General features: G+C 34.7%; 1 long non-coding RNA gene across 1 annotated transcript; it reads left to right on the top strand.

Moving 5' to 3' along the window:
* Positions 1–1,578: 1,578 nt before the first annotated feature.
* Positions 1,579–8,747, top strand: LOC127794185 (uncharacterized). The gene is made up of 2 exons (XR_008021581.1): positions 1,579–1,691; positions 8,068–8,747. It is a non-coding gene; the product is annotated as an uncharacterized LOC127794185 (long non-coding RNA).
* Positions 8,748–9,116: the final 369 nt, after the last annotated feature.

The following is a 9,116-nucleotide window of genomic DNA, read 5'->3' as shown; positions in this document are numbered from 1 at the left end:
AACTATATATATGTAAAATCCAAATTCCTAAAAACCATATATAATTGGGATTATTTGATCAAAAAATATATAACTAGGATTAATTCAAGTCACTTAGCAATTTGGACCCAAATTAATTCATTCCATTTACAATAGTAATAGTTAAGATATGTGTGGATTTGGAAGGTTTGAGAATAAAGTTTAAGTTCCATGTCAATGACATTGGGGTTTCCAAATTAGATGTGAGAGCTAACAATAATAAGATATGACTAGGGTTGCAATCGAGCTGAATTTCACAGAACTCAGTTTCAGCTTGGTGAGTAAGCATATAGGCTCGAGCTCGAGCTTGATTCACACCTTAAAGGCTAGCCTCAAAATTGAGCTCGATTCATGTGAATAGAGCTCAGGCTCAGTTTATCAAGAAGTTTGGCAAAGGCTTGAAGTTGTAGGAGTAGACAGTAAATGGGTTTGTGTTGCAAGCATCCAGTCAGAGAGAAGGCAAATGGCTAGCAGTCACCTTCACTGGAGAAGGTGAATGGTAGTAGGTGCGAAGGTCACACGTTAGTCGGTCAGAGAAGATGGACAATAGGTGTTGGTTGCAAGTCGCAACCAAAGGAAGAGAAGTTGCCATTGGTTGTCCTTGCTGAATGCCGGAATGAGAAGAAGAGGAATAGAATAAGCATAGACAGGTTACCTCTTTGTTGGAGAAGAAGATGAATGAACAAGCAGCAAAAGGAAGGGAAGGGAAGGGGAGAGATGAGAGGAAATAAGAAAGAAAGAATGGGTTTCTAAGACAATGGAGGCAAGCAATTTGAAAAGTTAAAATTACTTTTGTAAAAAGCAAATTGACAAAAGGCTTGCGAGAGGGAGGAAAGTCAAATTGAAAGAAAGAAAGGACATTGAGCAGGTGGGGTAGTGAGCTGGTTGCAAGCGCATGATTGCACCTTAATTAGCGGTCAATTTTATAAAAAAATTGTTATAATTTCACCTTTATTTTGATCTTAAAATTGGTTTAAATTGAATATTAATATGCATTTTGTAATTACGTGTAGGCTTAAAAAAATTAATATAAAATATATAAAATAAAAAATTTATAATAATTATAAAATAAAAAAAAATAAATATAATATATATTATAACATAATACATATACTCAATAAAATGCATGCATAAAGCATATATATAATATATAAGTATATAATATACCGTATAATGTATTATATAAATATATACATAATATATAATATAATAATTCATATATTGAATTTCATGCTTGCAGCGGGAGCAGCCATGCTTGAAGTCCAAATCATGGGTAATTGAAGTTTGAGGAATGTTATTTAAAGCCCAGCCAATTGGAGGCCCAGCTACGTGCACCATTTGAGGGCCCACATTATAGAAGCAGAATTGAAGGCCGCAAAGCCCAAATCATGTCCAAATTTGAAGCCCATGAAAGCCCAGCTCAACTTACGCACGGCAGCATCAAACATGCGGTCCCTTCGCCGGTAATTCTTCATTAAATCAAGGGGCATTTCAGCTGGTGATGTACATATATATACACGCATACAACAGACACAGCCGGAAGGCCCCCATCCGCCATTTCTGTCCAGAATAAGGGGGCAGCGCTGAGGATTTCTCTCGGACAGCACAGGAAAGGGACGCACGGTGAGCGAGAAAGAAGAATAGTGTGCTGGCGAGGGAGATTCACGGCCACAGTGAGAAAGAAAGCAATCGCACAGTATTTCATCAGATTTATGTTCATTTAATTGCTTTTAGTTGATTTCCTCTTGATTAATTTATGTAGGATTACTGTTTTCGCTTTAATTTCAGTAACTTTAAATTCTCTACTGTTTAGAAATTTCATTCTGTTTCTTTTATTTTCTGATGATATTTACATTGTGTTATTAATTTTTGTTATTGCTTTACAATTTACTGTAATTAATTTTTTGCCCTTTAAATTCTGTCTTTTAATTTCTGTAATTTAGTTTCAGCACTTTAATTTCTGTAATTTTAATTTTTACCATTTAATTTCTTTTAGTTAATTTTTAAATGGAGACGTGCAGCTAAGTAAGTCTTGGTCCAAGCTAAGGACAGTGTCTGATACCATGAATAACCCGAGCAGGTCGAACTCCATTGCTTAGTTGAAGTTTTGAAATTAGATAAAGAATTTTTACCAAAATATTTAGATTTGAATTGGGGTATATACCTAACTTGGAGCTCTAATACCAAGAATACCACCATACCATACCCAAGTCTAAATGTAATATACTTGCATTTTGTTTATAATGATTACTTAAGTTAGATCTTCTCATGCTATGTATGGAAGATACTAGAAATAAAACCATCATCATCCCAAAGTGTAATTAATAGCAAAATTCTATAATTTAATTTTCAAATTCGATGATACTATAATTTTATGCTTGCTTAGGGAATGAATGGATCGGCACTGAAATTATCTTGTTCCAAGATGTTTTATTTTCAATGTTAATTCACTATCTCAATTTTCCCTATATCACATCAGACTACATTACAATTTACTTTTATACACTATCTTTATTTTCTTTTAATAATTGACTTCCTTGTGGATATGACCAGTACTTATCAGTTTTAAATTCTATATTACATAAACCTCATACGTTGGCGAGTGTGACCCTCTTATGAATGTGTCTTTAGAGTAATTAATTTTACACAAGGGTAGGAGTCGAACACACCTATAGGAGATAAATTGAAAGGGGAGAATTGTTCTCCCCCCTTCGACTGCTAATACGTATATAATATAAATATATATATATATATTATGAGAATAACAATAATATTATTATTAAGGTTAAAAGCAATCTCAATTTGCCCCAATCTCTCTCGTTTCCCATAACGCCCCTTCTTTTGTCTTCTTCCTCTCATTACGTTCGTCTGTTTGACCCACCAAGCACATCAATATATATATATATATATATGTAAAATATAGAGGCAAGCACACCATGCTGTTGTTAGAATAGAAATGTTATGGCACACACCAAGAAAATGGGTGAATTGGTATATTAAAAAAAATCTTTTGGAAAATATATATGTTGTTTGAGAAGACCACAGCTTTGATTAAAACTCAAGACCTTAAAATAGCACAATGAGCAATATAAATATGTGAAACATGAGAAAAATAAAAGGAATGCTTGAAAAGATAAAATGAAAAGACCACAAGCACACAAGAACGCAAGGATTTATAGTAGTTCGGCTTAATTAAGCCTAATCCACTACCTTAGCTCCTCACTAAGGATTTTCAAACAAAACACTATAACTCTCCTATCACTCCGGATAGGCCCTCTAGCATTAAGCTAGGAAGATACAAACCTCTTGTTTAAATAAGCAAACCCTCTAGCACACCTAGGTAACAAAACCCTCTACTTTGACAAATAGGTCCTCTAACTATACAAGCTATGAACATAAGAAATGATACAAGAGATTAGTTTTCCCACTTAGGTACAATGTAATCAAGAATAAATACAAGACTACAAATTATGCTTTGAAACAAATAAAATACAAACCTTGAGAGCAAGAGATTTAGGACACAATTGAAGCACGATTGAAGAGCACTTGGGAGCTAGTTGATAGTTTTCTTCAGTCATTCAAATTCTTCTTCTTGACTTGCATTTATAGAGGCTTGAAAGACAGAACTTGAAATCATTATGTTGCAAGATGAGAGAACACTTGAGAGTGGTGGTCACTAGCCGTTAAAAGCTGTCTGTGACAAGCTAGTCGACAACTTCATATAGCTGGTCGACAGGATCAATTGAAAATTTTGAACATCGGTAGACAGGTAAAGAAAAATAGTCAACAGGTTCTTAAAACCGGTCGATAGATTAACATGCAGAGGCGGTCGACAGGAAACAACTGAGAGCATGTTATTTATCTGGTTGACAGCCTATGGCTTAACAAGTCGACAACTTGACATTTTAAAGCAACCGATCGACAGGCTTCTCTCACCAGTCGACAGGTCTTTAAACATTTGAAAAGCTCATATGATAATTTTGTTATGATATAAATATGAAAGATTGTTTTTGATTTACTTTGATTTAATTTGAATAAGATAACTTGTTAAAATAGTTTGAAATTAAATTTTATTTTATTTTCATATATGTATAAATGAATAAGTTTAGTCAACCATCAAAACCAACACATCAATACCATCAATCAGCTGTCTCTCCTTCTCTCAGCTCCAATATAGATGGAGAGATAACACAACCCCTAAATCAATCAATCAAATCAAATAAATATATGATATTGTTGAAAATTTTGTATTTTGATTTATTGAGAAAATATTTTGATGATCAAAAATTTTTTTAATAAATTTTGTTTATTGATGATTTCCAAAATATTTTATTTTTCTCTTAGATTGAAAATTTCATACTCATATATCTCTTCAAAATAGTTGAGTATATTTGTCTATTAGTCGACTATGTTATAAAGCTTGTGAGAAAACTTTTATGAAAATCGACTCAGTATGAAAAAACTCTATGATAAAACTCAATCAAGTATTGCTCAGCATTCTTTCAAAAAAACAATCGAGTATATGAATTAGTCCAATTGACTATCATAAGTTCCTACTCGAGTATGTTGTGCAAATTTCTATTATCTTAAATAAATCGAGTATGGTTCTTTTGAATTCGAGTAAGGATCTTTCATCACTTGAGTGAGCTTTTCTAAATAATCGAGTATCTTCAAAGCTATATAAATCTGAGCATCTTTTTACTTGAGTGAAGCTTATTTTTCAAATCGACTAATGTATTTTATTAATTGAGTAAATATATGTGTTAGACGAGTGAAGATAGGTTGGATGTTGGTTAAGTCTCTAGGCTTAAAGTTAATTGAGTATCAAGTGTTTGAACTTGAGTAAATTTTTCTATTAGTGGAGTAATCTTAGCCTTGTAATCAAGTGAGTAATGCAAATTTCTGTAGCTTTTTAGTTAGTCAAGTAATAACTTGGTCATACTCGAGTAAGCCTGCTACATAATCGATTACATGAAAAATCCAATTGAATAAGATGTTATAATAGTTGAGCAAGCCTATACGATAGTCGAGTATAAACTGACATATTTTGAAAAATATAGTCGTTACTCAAAAGAGAAAGAAATGATTGTTCTTGACCGTTTGAACCTTATCTCCTTATTTTAAGAAATCTAATTATGTTCTTTTATAAAAGAATGATAAATATGTTTATGTATATGTGCAAAATGCTTTATCTTTATATCATACATATCTTTCCTAACTAATTTGACTATTATCACTCAAATCAAAAGAAGTTGTGAGTATGTACAGATAACAAGTGCTGAATAGCTTCTATAAAAGGCCAAGTGCTGCTCAAGATCAAACTGTAGTTGTTAAGTGAGCATAAGACAATGTCGAGCTAACCTAGACCCGGACACAACCAAGATGAATTTGTTTTTAGGCCAAACCATGTTACTTGAGTGACAACCCTCCATGCTCATATTCCTTAACTTCAAGCCATCTTCTAGTTAAGCCTCATGTAGATTTTCTTGAACCAGAAATCAGGAACAAGAAAGTGGAGTGCTTTATTATTCATATTCTTCTCATTTCTCTTGTCTATTCCCTCATGTGTTGTATTTCCTATTCTTTAAGGGTAATTCTTGTTATGAGCTTATTTTCTCTTTTATCTTCTAATAAGTATGTGTAAGGGTTCTACCTTAGCCTTTAAAAGGTATGTTGAGGTGTTGCTTTGTTCTTTAAAAATAGAAGTTACTGCTTAGCCTACAAAAACATAGGCTACTACTATTCTTATAAATGCTAGGGTTCCTACTTAGCCCATGAAAAGTTGAGGTTTCAGTTAAACCTGCAAAAACTATGTATGAGTTATAGTTGATCCCTAAAAGCTAAAATCCCTCGGTGGATGTTTTCAAAATCCTTAGTGAGAAAGTTGTTCTACATTTGTTAATGTTTTGATGATGAAAGACTTTATATTCTTGGCATTTGAAAATGAATTAAAGTTTATATTTGGAAATGGAAAATATTCATTTTGAAATGAATTTTGGGTATTTGGTTGAAATTAAATGGGTTAAGAAGTGTCGAAATATTTTATAGTCAAGAAAACTCATTTTGTAGCCAAAGCTGTCAAAGCCATGTTTTAAAATCTAAGGCTAAGGAGTCAACCATTTTTTAAAAGGAGTCAAGCCGTTTTAAAAAAAAAAAGTTTATCATTTTTCCAATCATGTTAACCGTTTTTATGCTTGCTCTTGGCTGTGTTTGGTTGATTGCTGATCGGGCTGTCGAACACCGATAGATTAAATGAATAATGATTTTGATTTGCAGTAAGGGTGCAACCCAAAGTCGTCTCCCAACGAACCTCAAACGGATCTATCAAAACAAGACTAAATGGGGGTGTGTGATGAAAACCAGAATTAAAAACGTTCAAGAATAAAACAAAGATGAACTAAAACGTAACTCGCTACAAACCCTACCTCTTTGCCACGGTAATCCTCGTCTCATTTATAAAAGCAATCTGTTTGGTTTGATTTTCTTTTGATTTAAAAAAACTCTTCTACAACCGTAAAAGATTAAATCCAATCGAGCAATCGCTCATACAAATATACCGTTTCTTTTTAATCAAAGCCTCAACCGAGTACATCAATTAAACCCATCCAAAGATCATGCATGCATTCACACAACCGTATAAAAGAAACATACATAGACTTAGAGAAGGAAAAGAAACAGAATCATCAATAAAAACATGAAAATCGAGTTCCAAACCGGATTCAACAATATGACCGAGACTCAAATCGAGCAAGGGGTACAAGAATGTAGCAAATTACAAGCGAATTAGCCTTCCATCTTCTTGGTTGAAATCCTGAGAATTCCTCCAAAATCGGCCACTTAATGTGCTTAAATAGAGCTTAGGGAGGAAACCCTAGGTTACCGCAACTTCACAGTCGATTTCGAATAGGATAAAGTGCGTTATGGGCTTCGGCTCCTTCATCAAAATTGTATATCAGGAAGAGTAGATGAATTTGGGCTTTTAAATCACTTGATTTGGATATCAGACGCCCAAGTTATGACCTTTTAAAGATTCAGCATCTGTGCAGCTTTCCTAATTTGACCCAACTTTCTGGTCCTGACTTTGAAGCGATGTTTGGAGGCCCAAACGAACTCGGATTTGGGTAAACCTTATCATTCCAGAAAGCCCAAGAAATCCTCTGCAATATCTCTGAAGACATCATTCACGTTCTGGGATTATATCTTGGCCAAAAATTTGAAAGAAGCACAGAAGGTCAAATCTGTCAGCACATTGTCTCCAATCTCCTTGTTTCTCTTCTGCCCAAAATAAAATAAAATAGTGTGAAGCTCAATTCCTATAAAATAAAATAAAACAAAATCAAGATGAATAAAATGACACAACGAACGTGCAAAAAGACTAAATATGAGGGCTAAATAATATGAAAATATGCGCTCTATCAATTGCTTCTACATCATTTTTGGTTAACCGTTTTGGATCCCTCATGGCACATGGCACCATATGCATCCCTCATGCATCACTCACACCTGATTCCTCTCGAAGCCTTTTTGCAAGCTACCAACGTCATGCTTACCTTGGCCATACAAGTAGCACCACTCACGCTTGACTCCCACTGGAGCCTTTCTGCAAGCTACTAACGTCATGCATACCCTAGCCATGACAGGCATATGCTTAACACGCTCGCTCCACCTAGAGCCTCACTGGAAGCAACATTATCTTACTCCCTTCCTGGAGCTCATCATACAACCCGTTGACGACTCCCTTCCTTGGGCTTCGAGCTAATTTCAACCTTAGCTCACCCTAGTTCAAGAACACAACCCCTAGCACACCACCTCTAAGGGAACAACTCCATTCCCTCATACTTGCTTGCCTATCTCCCCAACATAGGGATGTTCCACTAACCCCTTCCCGGATTAGCTATACCTTGATAGAGCACATACTTTCATATTATTTAGCCCTCATATTTAGTCTTTTTGCACGTTAATTGTGTCATTTCATTCATCTTGATTTTGTTTTATTTTATTTTTTTTTTAGGAATTGAGCTTCACACTATTTTATTTTATTTTAGACAGATTTGAGCTTCCTGCGTCATAAGGAATTTTGATGGCAAGAAGGAAAACAAGGAGATTGGAGACAAAGAAGCAAAAGTGTGCTGGCAGATTTGACCTTCTGTGCTTCTTTCAAATTTTTGGCCAAGTTATAATCCCAGAACGTGAATGATGTCTTCAGAGACATTGTAGAGGACTTATTGGGCTTTCTGTAATGGTATGATTTGTCCAAATCCAAGTTCGTTTGGGCCTCCAAACATCGCTTCAAAGTTGGGGTTGAAAAGTTGGGTCAAATTAGGAAAGCTGCACAGACGCTGAATCTTTAAAAGGCCATAACTTGGGCGTCCGATATCGAAATCAAGTGATTAAAAATCCAAAATTCATCTACTCTTCCTGATCTACAATTTTTATGAAGGGGACGAAGCCCAGAACGCACGTTATCCTATTCGAAATCAGATGTGAAGTTTCAGTAACCTAGGGTTTCCTCCCTAAGCTCTATTTAAGCACATTAAAAGGCCATTAGAGGATGAATTCCTTTCTCATGTGAACAGTAGCCGATTTTCCTTTTCTCCATTGTTCTTGTCAAGATGGAAGGCTAAGGATTTTGTAACCAGTTGCATGCCATACTCCTTATCCGGTTTGAATCTTTGGACGTTTTTGTATATCTGTTTTCATCTTTAATCTTATGGTTTTGTTTCTTCGCTTCTTCTCAAGTGTGTATGTATTATATGCGATCGTATGAATGCATGCATGATGCTTGGGAAGATTTGACTAATAGGCTCTATTGAGGTATTGGTTGCAAGAAATAAAATAAACTTAGTGGGCGATTATTCATGTCGGTTTCAGATCCGTGTGCTAAAAGAAATTGAAACTTGTATATTGATCAAGAAGATCTTCTGTGATTTTTATATTTGTTTCGATTTAGTCTTCGGCGATTGTCAAGCATTTTTTTTTATCTGGGGATTAAAGATAAATGGGTTCTTTATATGGTGGATGATGATACCTGGGTAGGGAGGAAAGGTTGCAACCGGTTGCATCTAGGTTTACTGTCTTCGTGTTTATTCTGTTTTCTG

Source organism: Diospyros lotus, chromosome 2 (assembly GCF_014633365.1).
Source record: "Diospyros lotus cultivar Yz01 chromosome 2, ASM1463336v1, whole genome shotgun sequence".
NCBI lineage: Eukaryota > Viridiplantae > Streptophyta > Magnoliopsida > Ericales > Ebenaceae > Diospyros > Diospyros lotus.
This window is presented reverse-complemented; position numbering and strand designations above follow the sequence as displayed.